This window comes from Staurois parvus, unplaced genomic scaffold, assembly GCF_062004578.1.
Source record: "Staurois parvus isolate SC_StPar_1 unplaced genomic scaffold, SC_StPar_1.0 ptg000762l, whole genome shotgun sequence".
Lineage (NCBI taxonomy): Eukaryota > Metazoa > Chordata > Amphibia > Anura > Ranidae > Staurois > Staurois parvus.
The window spans coordinates 70531-86573 of record NW_028318558.1 but is presented as its reverse complement, the minus strand read 5'-3'; the positions used below and the strand labels follow the sequence as shown (position 1 = coordinate 86573).

The 16043-nt window shown below is 47.7% G+C and overlaps 1 long non-coding RNA gene across 3 annotated transcripts in view; it reads right to left on the bottom strand.

Moving 5' to 3' along the window:
• Positions 1 to 16043, bottom strand: part of LOC149444924 (uncharacterized) — a 98520-nt gene that overhangs the window by 59323 nt on the left and 23154 nt on the right. The window contains exon 1 of one of the 3 annotated variants that reach the window (XR_016306510.1): positions 6740 to 6904. The exons of the other annotated variants lie outside the window; for them this stretch is intronic. This is a non-coding gene — a long non-coding RNA (uncharacterized LOC149444924). Of the gene's footprint in view, positions 1 to 6739; positions 6905 to 16043 lie in introns of those variants that run through there. 3 annotated transcript variants of the gene reach the window in all.

Here is a 16043-nt window from a genome sequence, read left to right as displayed (position 1 = left end):
CAGTCACCAACAACTCCTCTAGAATGTTCCCAGTCACCAACAACTCCTCTAGAATGTTCCCAGTCACCAACAACTCTTCTAGAATGTTCCCAGTCACCAACAACTCCTCTAGAATGTTCCCAGTCACCAACAACTCCTATAGGATGTCTCCAGTCTAAAACTCCTATAGTATGTCCCCAGTCACCAACAACTCCTATAGGATGTCCCCAGTCACCAACAACTCCTATAGTATGTCTCCAGTCACCAACTCCTATAGCATGTCTCCAGTCACCAACAACTCCTCTAGAATTTTCCCAGTCACCAACAACTCCTATAGCATGTCTCCAGTCACCAACAACTCCTATAGGATGTCCCCAGTCACCAACAACTCCTATAGCATGTCTCCAGTCTCCAACTCCTAGAGCATGTCTCCAGTCTCCAACTCCTAGAGCATGTCTCCAGTCACCAACTCCTATAGCATGTCCCCAGTCACCAACTCCTATAGCATGTCCCCAGTCACCAGCAAATCCTATAGTGTGTCCCGAGCCGATAGCAACTCCAAAACTTGTCTCCAGTCACCAAAACGTCTACAGCGTGTCCCCAGTCAATAGCAACTCATGTCCTCAGTCACCAACAACCCTTATAGGGTGCCCCCAGTCACTAACAAATCTTATACCATATTCCCAGTCCCCAATAACTCCAAAGCGTGTCCAAGCACGTCCCCAGTCAGCAACAACTCCTACAGCATGTTAGCGGTCTCGGACCACCTCATGGATCATGCCCATAGTCTGACAATCTCTCGTAGCATGCTGGTTTGTGCATTGCTAACTCATTCATTTGAAGTAGCTGAATTATCACAACGTACGCATTAACAATGCATTAGTACACCAAGGCCTGCATGGGTCCTTAATGACTCCTCTAACGGAACAGTAAAAGAAAGGAAAAAAGTAAAATAGTTCATGCAAATCTGCTTCATTTGTCAGGTTGTATTGAAGGCATTAATAATGCTTTTCAAAAGTTGACTTAACCTTTAAGTTCAAACCACTTATCACTGTTCTTTATATAACGAAACAAAAAAGCCTAAAACATTCAGTACAGAAATTCTGGGACATTAAGTAGGAGCGATGTATTTCCAGGGACAAATAATCAAACCTGAAATTATCCCTGGAAATCGGGGACAGCTGGTGACCAAGACCTGGCACTGCCCCGTGTATCATATTCCTTGGTACCGTTGCTGTGCCAGGATGTGCTGAAGCAGCTGCAAAATCCCACATAACCCACGTCTGTGTACACAAAGCTGTTTCATGAAAGCGGCCTTAGCCAGTTATACATATTTATAACCAGAGAGGCATCAAACACTGGCGAGATGAAAGCTGGTGCCTTCTTGTGTCATATTCTCTGTCCTTTCATTTTTTTAAGGAGTGATCACAACATCCTCAGCTCCGACACATCTGCAAAAGGCTCCGCGACTTTCCGTGCAGCAACAAATGGACTCTGGTGCCCACCGGCTCCTGGCATCTCATGCTACCCAAAGCTTTTAGACTTTGGCAACCTGTCTTTGGCTTTTGGCGATTGTTGCAAACACAGACTACAAAATCCCTTATATCTTTTGAAACGCTATATTCAGTTCTTTCTAGCCATTCATACCATTGAACTAGAGTTTCCAGCTTTCCCTGTCAGCCATTAGACAATTCAATTCATCAAAATCAATTTTACAGCTATAGGTTGGGTATAATAGTGTAACGCCCTCCCTGTTAGCTAAATAGACTGACTGTTTTTCTCATATTCAGGCAGCCTGGGATGAGTCAGCCTGGGAGTGAGGTAGTGAGTTCACCTCAGTACAGGCTGGGAGGCTTTAACAGGTCCAGGCTTCTGGAGCCCTCCCACCTCTCCAGAAACCTGAGAGCTTTCTGCAGGAGGGGAGGAGGCCCAGATCTGCATGCTTGAGGGACCTTGGCCAATCCCTCGGCAAGAGGCTGGGCATGGTGAGCAGGGCAACCCTCAAATATGGCAGAGCCTGGGGGAAGGTGTGCAGTGTCAAGTGGAAGATGGATTGAGGAAGGCTGGAGTGTGGAGCCTGGAACGGGCCCCAGGGAGGGGGCCTTCCTACAGGCAGGTTGCTGGAAATGAGGATCTCTATGGTACCACTGTCTCTTTGGGAGGACATCCTGGGCAGCAGAGAAGGAGCCAGCCCAGCAAAAGGCCTGAAGACTGCCACCAACCCACTAAGCTGACAGCAAAGGATAGTGTGAGCATTCCTACACCCCCTGGGCAGAATAAGGGGAAAGGGAAGTTAGGTGCAATACCCAACTAGCTTCTCATCTGGAACGGTTTCTAAATTAACAGCTCTTCGGCCCCCTTGTGCAGTGCAAACAGGTGAAGAGGAGTAATCACCCGGGGTTTGAGGAGGTACACTAAGAAGAGTCTTTGGAACGCTTCAAGGAAATAGACTGTTGCTATCCACATTTCTGTACATAGCTGATAAGGAGTTTGTCCTCACGTTCTGCAGTTCCTCTTGCATCCCATATACCCCTAGACCCCATCCAAATTTTTAACCCCTTAATAAAAATCACAAAACCAAGCTCAAGGACTGTCCTTCAACTCCAATGTGCAAGGTGTGGAACATGCACGTTGCCTGGCCATGCAGAGCATAGGGGGACTCAATTCAAACTAAGCGGCCCCTAAGGGGGTAGTGCTACAATAGGATTGGCTAACCCTTGGTTTCTTTCTATATTTGAGGACTTCACTGGTGAGGTCGTGTGTCATTTTTCCCAGTTTCGTTTCTTCCAACCTTGGATTATCCCCACACCTCACCATGTATTCTTCATAAAACAAAATAAACAAAAATTTAGCAGTGGTTCACTTACCAGCAGCAAGAAGAATCATTCAAATGACATACAAGGACTCAATATCTTTCAAAACTCAGGAGACAAGCTATACATTTTAACTTAGGTGGTATAGGGCCCAGTTGACCCTTCACAAGTTGTTCCCACAGAGTTCTCTACTTTGCTGGAGGTGCCAAGAAGAGAAGGGCACCACGCATCACGTATTTTGGTCTTGCTCTGGACTTGCTGCCTTTTGGACCCCATTTCACCAATGGAACTTTAAATTGATGGATATACAGATGCCCATGGATGCGGCAGCCTTTCTTCTCCATTTAACACTATAAATGATCTCTTTTGCTACACTTACTAAATGCAGTGAAAGTATGCATACTGTTGTGTTGGAAGCAGACCACTGCACCATCAGTCCGGCTGCGGTTCGCCAGGATAAAAGACTCACCAGATGGACACTTTGATGGCTTCTGCCAACCACTGGGAAGAATGCTGTAATAAAATCTGGTTTAATTGGATGGAGTTCATGTGCTCTCCTGAATATCAAGTCATAATGGGCTCTCAGGCGTAGGGCATACTTTAGGATTTGCTTGATCCTTTTGGAAAACCCAAGCTGGACTCATAGTCACACGGCCACCGGGATTCCGCACAGTTCCAGCCTTTGGTCCTTGTATTTTTTAAAAATGTTCTCTCTCCTCCCTGCTTTAGGATCCTTGCCCTGTTACAGGCTTATTGGGTTCCACGTTTGTACACGCAGAGGTGGTCTCAGTTAGGTATGGAGGCTTCACAAAACGAGAGCCAGCTGGTAAATCACCGTTTTAAATCTTAAGCTCCACACAGCCTTTGGTAAAGTTACATAATGTACATTACTATGTATTGCTTAATGGTGGCTTTGGAGACGTGATCTTGCTAGGACACTCTCTGATGTTGTAGAAGAATGAGTCCACTGTATAGATTGGTTGACACTTGCCTATTGATATTGTACCACCTGTATCCCTTAGGATTAGTTAAAATAAAGAATAGAAAAAAAAAATCCTGCAGCGTTGGTGGGAGCCCCTCATAGGTACAGCAGGTGTGCAGAGCAACTCAAGAGTGGAGGTCTCCACAGTGCAGGTTCCCCGGAGATGCAGAAAATGTCATGTAGTTTGATATGGCATTCCTGATTTGGCACTTCTCTAACAGGGCAAGTCCAGCTTTACAGTGGTGAAAGGGGAACTTTAGAGAGAAATCTGTATGGTGCCATTGCTTAGCTCTTTGAAACAACTAATTGTCTGGCCATCTGTGTCCAGTTCATTTCTGAGCCACAGGCCAGGAAAAAAAAAAAATAATCACACAGCTAGGGAATTCAGAACTCCTGACTTGCATACTTGTTCCAGGTACAAACTTATAAATCACCACGGTAGCCAATCAAGTGGCATTTTTAATCCAAAGTCATAAAAGTCAATCCTACTAAGATTTCAATACAGGGACACAAATAAAGCCCTACTCCAGCCAGTAATTCTACTGGAAAGAATCCCTCTACTTTCCGTCCTTGCAACCATTGAGAGGGTAAATGGAAGGTTTAGTGCAGTATTAACACTTTTGGTAGTAAAATTATACATTTATAGACATTTCTACACATCAGACCAAAAGGAGGAACAATGGAGGAGTAAAGATGGATGAAGGGATTTGGTTCTAAAAGATGGACAGTTGGGGTAATGGCTTCATCCCAAAATGGTGGGAGGAACCTTTCTTTGAAAGCATATACAACTTCAGAGAGCAGATTTATCTTTGAAGGAACCAGGCTTTTCTGAGATTAGTAGTTTCTTGTGGAAAGCAAAGAAACTTCTTGAACTCACAGACTTCCCTGTGTACCACATACAGCCTTGTACAAGGTGGTTCTTGAATCACAGGAGGTGGCAGGGGATCTGACCAGGCATTCCTTTATAATGAGCCACATTCCCACATACCTCCAGGCACTTGCATGGCTTCTCCACCCTCATTAGTACTGCTGCATAGCTCCTGCCAGGGAAAGTGACAACTGATAAAGCACCACACTTAAACCTCACATAGGCGGCAAACCTCTCTAATTCTTTGCAGATGCCTAGCAAACATCTAGGAGGACCCTGAATACATCTCTGAGCTTGTACAGGCTCATCCAATGCCAAATTCCTGAATTCACAGACAGCCCCTTTGTATCTCTTGTCCTACACAGAGCCCAATGCAACATATGACCACCAAATGTCAATTCTTAACTTTTCCTGGCTCCACTACCCGAGCACCCAAAACAGATGCAACGTATGACGACCAAATATCCATTCTAAACATTTCCTGGCTCCACTGCTCTAGTACCCACAACAGATACAACGTATGACCACCAAGTGTCCATACTGAATGCCTACTGGCTCCGGTGTTCTTGTTCCCACAAAACAGATGCTACATATGACTATCAAATGTCCATTCTGAACACTTTCTGGCTCCAATGCCCTGGTGTCCAAAACAGATGCAACATATGACCACCAAACATCCATTCTGAACACTTTCTGACTCCAATGCCTTAGTACCCAAAACAGAAGCAACGTATGGCCACCAAAATGTCCATTCTGAACACTTTCTGACTCCAGTGCCCTAGTACCCAAAACAGATGCAATGTATGACCACCAAATGTTCATTCTGAACTTTTCCTGACTCCAATGATCTAGTACCCAAAACAGATGCAATGCATGACCACCAAATGTCCATTCTGAACACTTTCTGGCTCCAATGCCCTGGTGTCCAAAACAGATGCAACGTATGACCACCAAACATCCATTCTGAACACTTTCTGACTCCAATGCCTTAGTACCCAAAACAGAAGCAACGTATGGCCACCAAAATGTCCATTCTGAACACTTTCTGACTCCAGTGCCCTAGTACCCAAAACAGATGCAATGTATGACCACCAAATGTCCATTCTGAACTTTTCCTGACTCCAATGATCTAGTACCCAAAACAGATGCAATGCATGACCACCAAATGTCCATTCTGAACACTTCCTGACTCCAGTACCTTAGTACCCAAAACAAATGCAACGTATGACCACCAAATGTCCATTCTGAACACTTCCTGGCTCCAGTGCCGCAGTACCCAAAACAGATGCAATGTATAACCACCAAATGTCCATTCTGAACACTTCCTGGTTCCAGTGCCTTAGTACCCAAAACAGATGCAACATATGACCACCAAACGTCTATTCTGAACATTTCCTGGCTCCAGTGCCTTAGTACCCAAAACAGATGCAATGTATGACCACCAAATGTCCATTCTGACCACTTCCTGGCTCCAGTGCCTTACTACCCAAAACAGATGCAATGTATGACCACCAAATGTCCATTCTGAACACTTCCTGGTTCCAGTGCCCCAGTACCCAAAACAGATGCAACGTATGACCACCAAATGTCCATTCTGAACACTTCCTGGCTCCAGTACCTTAGTACCAAAAACTGATGCAATGTAGACCACCAAATGTCCATTCTGAACACTTCCTGGCTCCAGTGCCCTAGTACCCAAAACAGATACGATGTATGACCACCAAGCGTCCATTCTGAACATTTCCTGGCTCCAATGCCCTAGTACCCAAACCTGATGGCCAAGCTAAATCTAGAAGCCTCTTACATCAACTAGCAGAACCAACTCCCCCATGAGAACATTATCGACCAACACAGCTGTCATCCATGTAAAGTGAACCTGTCAACCATTTACAGTTAGAATAGACCAGCATGTGTTTTCAGCTTACTACAAAAGGGACATTCAGAGGACTGCATGCCTATGCTTACATTAAAACATCCAGCGGCAAGAGTCTTGGCTATTAATACGCAACGCCTGTGATTCCTCCACCAGCTTCCCTCTGCAAACTCAATGAAAATGAATCAGACCTGTTAATAATTCATAAGTAAAATAGCGCATACCTGAGAACAAGGGTTAAATTATGTCAGCTGAGCGCGGTGGCGACACAAGAGGCGTCTTTAAAGCTCTTCCACGGCAGCGGAGTGCGTGCGGCGGGAGAGAATTTATCCTTATGAAATATTCAGAGACAGACTTGGCTTCTCAGAACCGTTCAGAGCCATGCCCGGCACGTGCCCAAGTCCCGGAGCTGGCAGATGGAGGAGAGAGCAGCACCTGGGGCCCGAAACATGTTAACTACTCGCCTGCCGGGAAGGGGGGGGAGGGCATTGAATTCTCAGAGAGGCCTCTGGGCAAAAGGAGCATTAAAAATACATCAGACACGAGTATCTTTCATCTGTGCGCTTGTACGGTGAATGTGAGATATCGTCTGCGCCATGTGTGCCTGCGGGTGGCGTGGCAAGGTCGCCAGTACATATGGGTCACCAGACTTTGACTTTCTTCTGGCAGCTTTGTTTGAAACTTTTCCTGAGGATTTGCCAGAATTACTTAGAAAGGTTTCAAAATTAATGAGAAACGAGGGAGGCTCAAGACTTACATTCAAAACTGCCATTTACCCAGAATCCTTTGCTCTTTTTTGAAGAGATTTCTTTGTAGGCTTTGGTGCTATATCCAGCAGTGTTCAATTCATGAAAACTTCAGGTTAATTTAAGGATGCTGTAACGGAACCGGACCCGGACTACACTAGGGTATTTCCGTTAGACTCCGACTTCCCTGTCTGAGCACAGATCCACGGACTTCACCGCTGACCATACAGGATGAGACGGCACCAGACTTCTTAAGACAGGAAGTGAACTGCTTTATTTTAACACAAACACAAGATATATACACAGGGCGGGAAAATACAACCAGGAACAGGAAACACATCAGCAGGCCGTCCCATCAGGGAGAAGGGCTTCAGGAAACACCCCCCACCAAACCAAGACACGCAATAGAACAATAGGATACACCACCTGGCAGTAGACAATGAACAACCCCCATACCAATACACAAACATTACATCCCATAATAGTTTGCTAGAACAATGGGATGCAGCCGCATGGCAGAGAACAATGAACAACCCCCACACCAATATTAGAACATTTCATTCTGCACACCTAACAGGCACAGGGTGACTTACACATAATGGGAACATGGGGAGCTGAGACAGGGGTCCCCCCACCCCCAAAAGTCACTCCCGTCACAGATGCCACAGCCTGAAAATGACCACGTAGCTCCAATTTCAGCGCTGAGCGAACTATTGGCGCTTTATAAATACTGTATAATAATAATATTAATAATGCCCCCCAATTTTTTTTTTTTTTCAATTTGGACAGAGTGGGTAAGTAGTTCTACGGGGTGTTCATTGCAGTCTACAGCCCTGCTGGGAAGATTTCTCCTCATTTCCTGTCCTGGTGACAACACAATCCATGAAAGAAGCGAGTAAAAATTTCAAAGATGCCGTAGGTCCTCTACTATGAAAATAAAAGGCTTCATCGGTGTGGTATCCAACCAACCCTTCCGAAAAGAAAAACGCTTTGACTGGTTTTCCACCTCAACAATAGAACAAGTCCATTAATGTTTAACTCTGGTCAACAAAATCCAACCCACCAACACCAAGAAAATACTGACCCCCCCCCCCCCCCCCCACATATCTAAATCCATCACTACGTGACCCTCTATGGCATGTGTCATGCACAAGTCCTGAATCTGGCCCACCAGGCCATTTCACTTGGCCCTTGCATTTCTCCGGCTGCTGTGGACTCCACTAGTCTCCATTCCCACCCTCCTGCAGCTATGGCAGCCAACTTATCTCCACTCCCACCTTGTCTCAATGGTCAACAGCAGAGGGGAGGGCAGAACTCCTCCTCCAGATCCTGCACTTCCAGCTGTGGAGAAGCTGGTCATTGCCCCCCCCCCCATCTCAGCAGTCGGCAGCAGAGAGAAAGACAGAACTCCTCCTACAGGTCCTGCGCATCCCTGTGCAGCTGCAGCACCCCCTTATTGTGGAGGAATAATGCCCCATCATTGGTGTCAGTGGAAGGAATAGTGCCGCATTGTTTGTGTCAGTGGGAGAAAGAGTGCCCCATCATTGGTGTCAGTGGGAGGAATAGTGCCCCATCATTGGTGTCAGTGGGAGGAATAGCGCCCCCTCATTGGTGTCAGTGGGAGGAATAGTGCCCCCTCATTGGTGTCAGTGGGAGGAATAGCGCCCCATCATTGGTGTCAGTGGGAGGAATAGTGCCCCATCCTTGGTGTCAGTGGGAGGAATAGTGCCCCATCCTTGGTGTCAGTGGGAGGAATAGTGCCCCATCATTGGTGTCAGTGGGAGGAATAGTGTCCCATCATTGGTGTCAGTGGGAGGAATAGTGCCCCATCATTGGTATCAGTGGGAGGAATAGTGCCCCATCATTGTTATCAGTGGGAGGAATAGTGTCCCATCATTGGTGTCAGTGGGAGGAATAGTGCCCCATCATTGGTGTCAGTGGGAGTAATAGTGCCCCATCATTGGTATCAGTGGGAGGAATAGTGCCCCATCATTGGTATCAGTGGGAGGAATAGTGCCCCATCATTGGTGTCAGTGGGAGGAATAGCGCCCCATCATTGGTGTCAGTGGGAGGAATAGCGCCCCATCATTGGTGTCAGTGGGTGGAATAGTGCCCCATCATTGGTGTCAGTGGGAGGAATAGTGCCCCATCATTGGTGTCAGTGGGAGGAATAGTGCCCCATCATTGGTGTCAGTGGGAGGAATAGTGCCCCATCATTGGTGTCAGTGGGAGGAATAGTGCCCCATCATTGGTGTCAGTGGGAGGAATAGTGCCCCATCATTGGTGTCAGTGGGAGGAATAGTGCCCCATCATTGGTGTCAGTGGGAGGAATAGTGCCCCATCATTGGTGTCAGTGGGAGGAATAGTGCCCCATCATTGGTGTCAGTGGGAGGAATAGTGCCCCATCATTGGTATCAGTGGGAGGAATAGTGCCCCATCATTGGTGTCAGTGGGAGGAATAGTGTCCCATCATTGGTATCAGTGGGAGGAATAGTGCCCCATCATTGGTGTCAGTGGGAGGAATAGTGCCCCATCATTGGTGTCAGTGGGAGGAATAGTGATCTGTATCAGTGGCAGAAATAGTGTTTCAGGGGAAGGATAATGGCAAGCAAAGGGCGGCATTTTGGAGTTCACTGCACCAGACCAATAAAGAGAGTCCCAAGCAGGGAGCCATAAAAACCTGACAGGACTTCAAGTCCTTCTTGCTTTATCCAAAATTTTACAAAAAACATCTTCAGGTGGAACGATAAATGACACCGAATCCAACACGTCCAGCCTAGGTGGAGGAAGGACACCCACTACTGATACCATGCCAAGGTGGCCAAAGGAGACCTCTATCTCCAAAAGCAGTTTTGGATGGAGCAGGTAGACGTCAATGTACGCCGAACCGTGGCCCCGACCCAACAAATATAATAAAAGCTCCATTATTTTTCTACAATTAAATAGCTGTCAGATGTGGGATATATTTCCCTGTACAGCGGACAATAAAGTGGATCTGGATAATAGCTCTCCCATAATACGGGGTATCACTACAATAAATAATTTCAGCATCATTAATTTGTATAATGTACTTTTAAAAGCCTTATTGTCTCAATCGCGGCTCACAGCAGATCACAGAAAAAGAAACCTCAGACAGCGCACTTATGGGAGTTGTTGGTGTTTCGGTGTCTCCCATATCCCTCCCATCCTAATCTGGGGACACAAATAAACCGGAACATCTGCCGGACGCAACTTCAAAGCAAACCTGTCTCTTGTCATCTCAGGGCTTTCTGAATGCACTCAGAAAGGAAGGTTAACTGCAGATTTGTTTTTATAGGAAACATTCAATACTTGACAAAGAGCTCTCAGAGCACTGTGGGTTATCTAAAGAGACGGCGCAGTAGGCACTGTCTGCATTGAAGCTCTTTGACTGGAACACCTGCAGGACAAAGAATCAGGTTCTCTGGAAAAGTAGCCCAAGCAGCTTGCGGTGACCCAACTATCCCTGCCCCTGGAAAGCACAGATTGAGGCAGAGCTGCAGACTCTATGGTTCTACCTGATCGCTGGTCCTTCCCTTCCAGTCTACATGGACAGAGCAACACACGACATGATCAGACAACGAGAAAACGGAAAGATATGGTTGGTCCATCCACAATCAGTTACAGTCCCAGTACAGTAACCCCAATGCTAACCCTCTCAGTGACCCAAACACTAACCCTCATTGTAGTCCTCACAATATTCCTCCCCATAACCTCAACACTCGTAACCTTAACACTAACCCTCCCTGTAACCACCAAACCCTCTCCTTAACCCTCACACTTACCTTCTCTGTAACCCCGACACTAACCATCCCTTTAACTCTAACACAAACTGTTCCTCTAACACAAACCCTCTATAACCCTAACACCAAACCTCCCTCTAACCCTAACCCAACCCTTCTTCTAACCCCAACACCAACCCTTCCTCTACACCAACCCTTGCTGTAACCATAACACCAACTCTTCCTCTACACCAACCCTTCCTCTAACCCCAACACCAACCCTTCCTCTACACCAACCCTTCCTCTACACCAACCCTTCCTCTAACCCCAACACCAACCCTTACTCTAACCCAAACCTTCCTCTAACCCCAACACCAACCCTTCCTCTACACTAATACCAACCCTTCCTCTAACCCCAACACCAACCCTTCCTCTAACCCCAACCCTTCCTCTACACCAACCCTTCCTCTAACCCCAACACCAACCCTTCCTCTACACCAACCCTTCCTCTAACCCCAACACCAACCCTTCCTCTACACCAACCCTTCCTCTACACCAACCCTTCCTCTAACCCCAACACCAACCCTTCCTCTACACCAACCCTAACAACAATCCTTCTTCTACGCCAACTCTTTCTCCACCAACACCAACTCTTCCTCCAACCCTAACAGTAACGCTCTCAATAATAAAAGCAACTACCCTGTCTGTAACCCTAACACCAACGCTTCCTCTCACCCTAACACCAACCCTTTCCATAAGCAGACCAACTACCCTGTCTGTAACCCTCACATTAACCCTCCCTATAACCCCAACACCAACCCTTCCTCTAATCCAAACAACAACCCTTCCTCTAACTCCAACACAAGCCCTTCCTCTACACCAACCCTTCCTCTAACCCAAACACCAACCCTTCCTCTAACCCAAACACCAACCCTTCCTCTAACCCTAACACCAACCCTTCCTCTAACCCTAACACCAACCCTTCCTCTAACCCTAACACCAACCCTTCCTCTAACCCCAACACCAACCCTTCCTCTAACCCCAACACCAACCCTTTCTCTAACCCCAACACCAACCCTTCCTCTAACCCCAACACCAACCCTTCCTCTCACCCTAACACCAACCCTTTCCATAAGCAGACCAACTACCCTGTCTGTAACCCTCACATTAACCCTCCCTATAACCCCAACACCAACCCTTCCTCTAATCCAAACAACAACCCTTCCTCTAACTCCAACACAAGCCCTTCCTCTACACCAACCCTTCCTCTAACCCAAACACCAACCCTTCCTCTAACCCAAACACCAACCCTTCCTCTAACCTAAACACCAACCCTTCCTCTAACCCTAACACCAACCCTTCCTCTAACCCTAACACCAACCCTTCCTCTAACCCTAACACCAACCCTTCCTCTAACCCTAACACCAACCCTTCCTCTAACCCTAACACCAACCCTTCCTCTAACCCTAACACCAACCCTTCCTCTAACCCCAACACCAACCCTTTCTCTAACCCCAACACCAACCCTTCCTCTAACCCCAACACCAACCCTTCCTCTAACCCTAACACCAACCCTTCCTCTAATCCTAACACAACCCTCTCTGGAAACCCTAACACACAGCCCACCCTATAACACTAACCCCTCCTCTAACTCTGTCAGGGATACTACTGCGGTAGCCTCTAGCGCTCCACAGACTGGATTCCCCCAAGGAGTGGATTCTAAGCCCCTACCTGCTTCTTCACCAGGGCCCCTGATGGTGGGGATGGACTTGGAGCAGACCGAACCCAGGTTGCGGCCCCTGGGTTCACCCAGCTGTGGTAGAAGTACCATTAAAGGTGTATAGCAGGTGAGAGTCTGATGTGAGGAGGTAACAGGAGCAGCGTTGGGCAGGCTGGGTCGGTAACAGTGGTGGCAGCGTGGTACAAAATCAGCAGGCAGAGGAATAAACAGGTCACAAGCCGGGTTCATTAACAGGAGATCAGAACGTGCGGGGTTATGCAGGAGAATGGTCACACAAGCCAGGGATCAGAACAGGAGACGGACAGCAAATCAGGGTCAGGCAGGGTCGGCAACAAGGCAATCTACTAATCAGGAACTTCAGGAAACAGGTAAGACCATACGGCAATTCAATGCAGTCCTAACCCGTTTTAAATAGGGCGCCCTGCACCCTGATTGGTGTCAGGCTCGCGCCCTCGATCGCAAGTGCGCGAGCGCCGCTGCAATCGCGGGTGCCCTGGTCCCAATGCTCACACGTTAGTGCGGCCGGGCACACCGCACATGCGCAAGTCCTTCCTCTACACCAACCCTTCCTCCAACCCTAACCCTTCCTCCAACCCTAACACCAACCCTTCCTCTAACTCCAACACAAGCCCTTCCTCTACACCAACCCTTCCTCCAACCCTAACACCAACCCTTCCTCCAACCCTAACACCAACCCTCCCTATAACCCCAACACTAACCCTTTCTCCATCCCTAACACCAACCCTTCCTCTAACTCCAACACAAGCCCTTCCTCTACAACAACCCTTCCTCCAATCCTAACACCAACCCTTCCTCCAACCCTAACACCAACCCTCCCTATAACCCTAACACTAACCCTTCCTCCAACCCTAACACCAACCCTCCCTATAACCCTAACACTAACCCTTCCTCCAACCCTAACACCAACCCTCCCTATAACCCCAACACTAACCCTTCCTCCAACCCTAACACCAATCCTTCCTCTAACTCCAACACAAGCCCTTCCTCTACAACAACCCTTTCTCCAATCCTAACACCAACCCTTCCTCCAACCCTAACACCAACCCTCCCTATAACCCTAACACTAACCTTTCCTCCAACCCTAACACTAACCCTTCCTCCAACCCTAACACCAACCCTTCCTCTAACTCCAACACAAGCCCTTCCTCTACACCAACCCTTCCTCCAACCCTCCCTATAACCCTAACACTAACCCTTCCTCCAACCCTAACACTAACCCTTCCTCCAACCCCAACACCAACCCTTCCTCTAACTCCAACACAAGCCCTTCCTCTACACCAACCCTTCCTCCAACCCTAACACCAACCCTTCCTCCAACCCTAACACCAACCCTCCCTATAACCCCAACACTAACCCTTCCTCCATCCCTAACACCAACCCTTCCTCTAACTCCAACACAAGCCCTTCCTCTACAACAACCCTTCCTCCAACCCTAACACCAACCCTTCCTCCAACCCTAACACCAACCCTCCCTACAACCCCAACACTAACCCTTCCTCCAACCCTTCCTCCAACCCTAATCCTTTCTATAATCACAACACTTACCCCCTTATTAATCTTGTAACTGTAACACTACCCCCCTTCCTGGTGACCCTAACACTAACCCTTCCCGTACCCCAGTACATTAACCCTTCATACCCCAGGCACTTTCCTTACACTACCTCCCATCCTAACCCTCTATAACCCTATAACCAATCTACTATGGTAGAGTCGAAGGGAGTGGAAGATCCTTCCATTAAAGGACACCCATCATCGGCACGATATGCTGTCGCTGACCCAGAACAAGATTGCAACCAATTATTCACAAATAACCATCATGACAGCCAGGGAACCGGCATCTTCAGAAGGAGCTCCGGCAGCTCCCACACATCTCCATATCCTGATTATTCTTCACATCAGAAGCAGATTGGGTGAAAGGAGCGCGGTTTTCAGCGTAGCGCTGCTTAGAAGAGCCGAGCCCGCCTCTCTCTGGGAGAGGAAAGGATTTTTGGCGGCGCGGTGCAGAATACATAACACGGCGGGGCCCCTGCACGCCTCCTGCACATTTCCAGCTTCCATCCTCGTGTAATCTATTATGAATGTGTCCGACGGTTATGATATTTTGCGGAGAAACACAGACGGGTTCGTATTCGCACGGGTCATTAAAGACGATCGCAATTTCACCGGGGCCCGCGCAGCGCCTCGATTACCCAAAACCTTCCTGGGACGGACCGGCCGCCCCGCTAGACGCGGCCAAAATTATCTGCTGCGCTGAAGCGGGAGGATCTGAGAGTGTCATTCCAGAACAGAGTCGGGATTCAGGAATCAATGCAGTATAAAAACGATATATAAAGATCACCCGTATATTCGACTTTTAGTTTTTTTCGCCCCTCAATTTTCTTCTGTCAGAGGAATTTTATTCTTCTCCTCCTCCTGTCTACGAAAGATTCCTAGTGGGAAAAAAGAAATAAATTGCATATCTAGTTGAGTGGAACCGCGGTCGTGTTTGTTTGTCCGATTGGCACAAAAACCGAATGTTCTCCTTCCATTTCCTCTACAGGTTGAATGCTATTAATTCAGAAAAAAAAAAAAAGAGTGGTTCAGGAAAATACTACAATACGGCCACCAGATGGAGCTGAGGATCAGTCTTCTTATAATCCTTAGCTCCACCTAGTGGTCATCATTGGTATTTTCCTGAACCATCCTATTTTGTATGGATTACATTCGACCTGTAGAGGAACTAAAAAGGGGAACGTTCAATATTGTCTCCATTCACATAGGTGAATGTAGGAGCAGTTTCACTGGATTTGCTTCATCGCCATGGCATTTATAAGTTGGGGTGTAGACAGGGGCGGACTGACCGAGGGCCCGGGGTCAGTAGGGGGCCCCATGAGATGCCCCTGGTACCTTTTTCATAGGCTTTTTTGACTTTGGGCAAGTACACAGGGACCCCATGATCCCCTATTGCCCGGGGGCCCCATGAGTTGTCAGTCCGCCCCTAGTTGTAGAGTTTGCAGGTGGTACCCCCTAGTAAGTTCAATAGGACCATAGCGATGTGCAGTGCAGTGTGGTAGTGCAGCATTCCAGGGTCAAATCAGGCAGTGAGGTGATAGAACGCCTCCTCGCTGCCTGTCAAATGACCTCTGAAAAGCAATCCAGATGCGTACTGCTCTTCAGAGGGCACTGCAGTCCACTGAGAGTGGGAAAAAGCTATGTAGCAGAGCTGTGTAATCTCGGGTCTGGATGGACAGCAATATAAATCTTCCGGCTCCCAGACGAATCTCACCTGTGTATTCAGCAA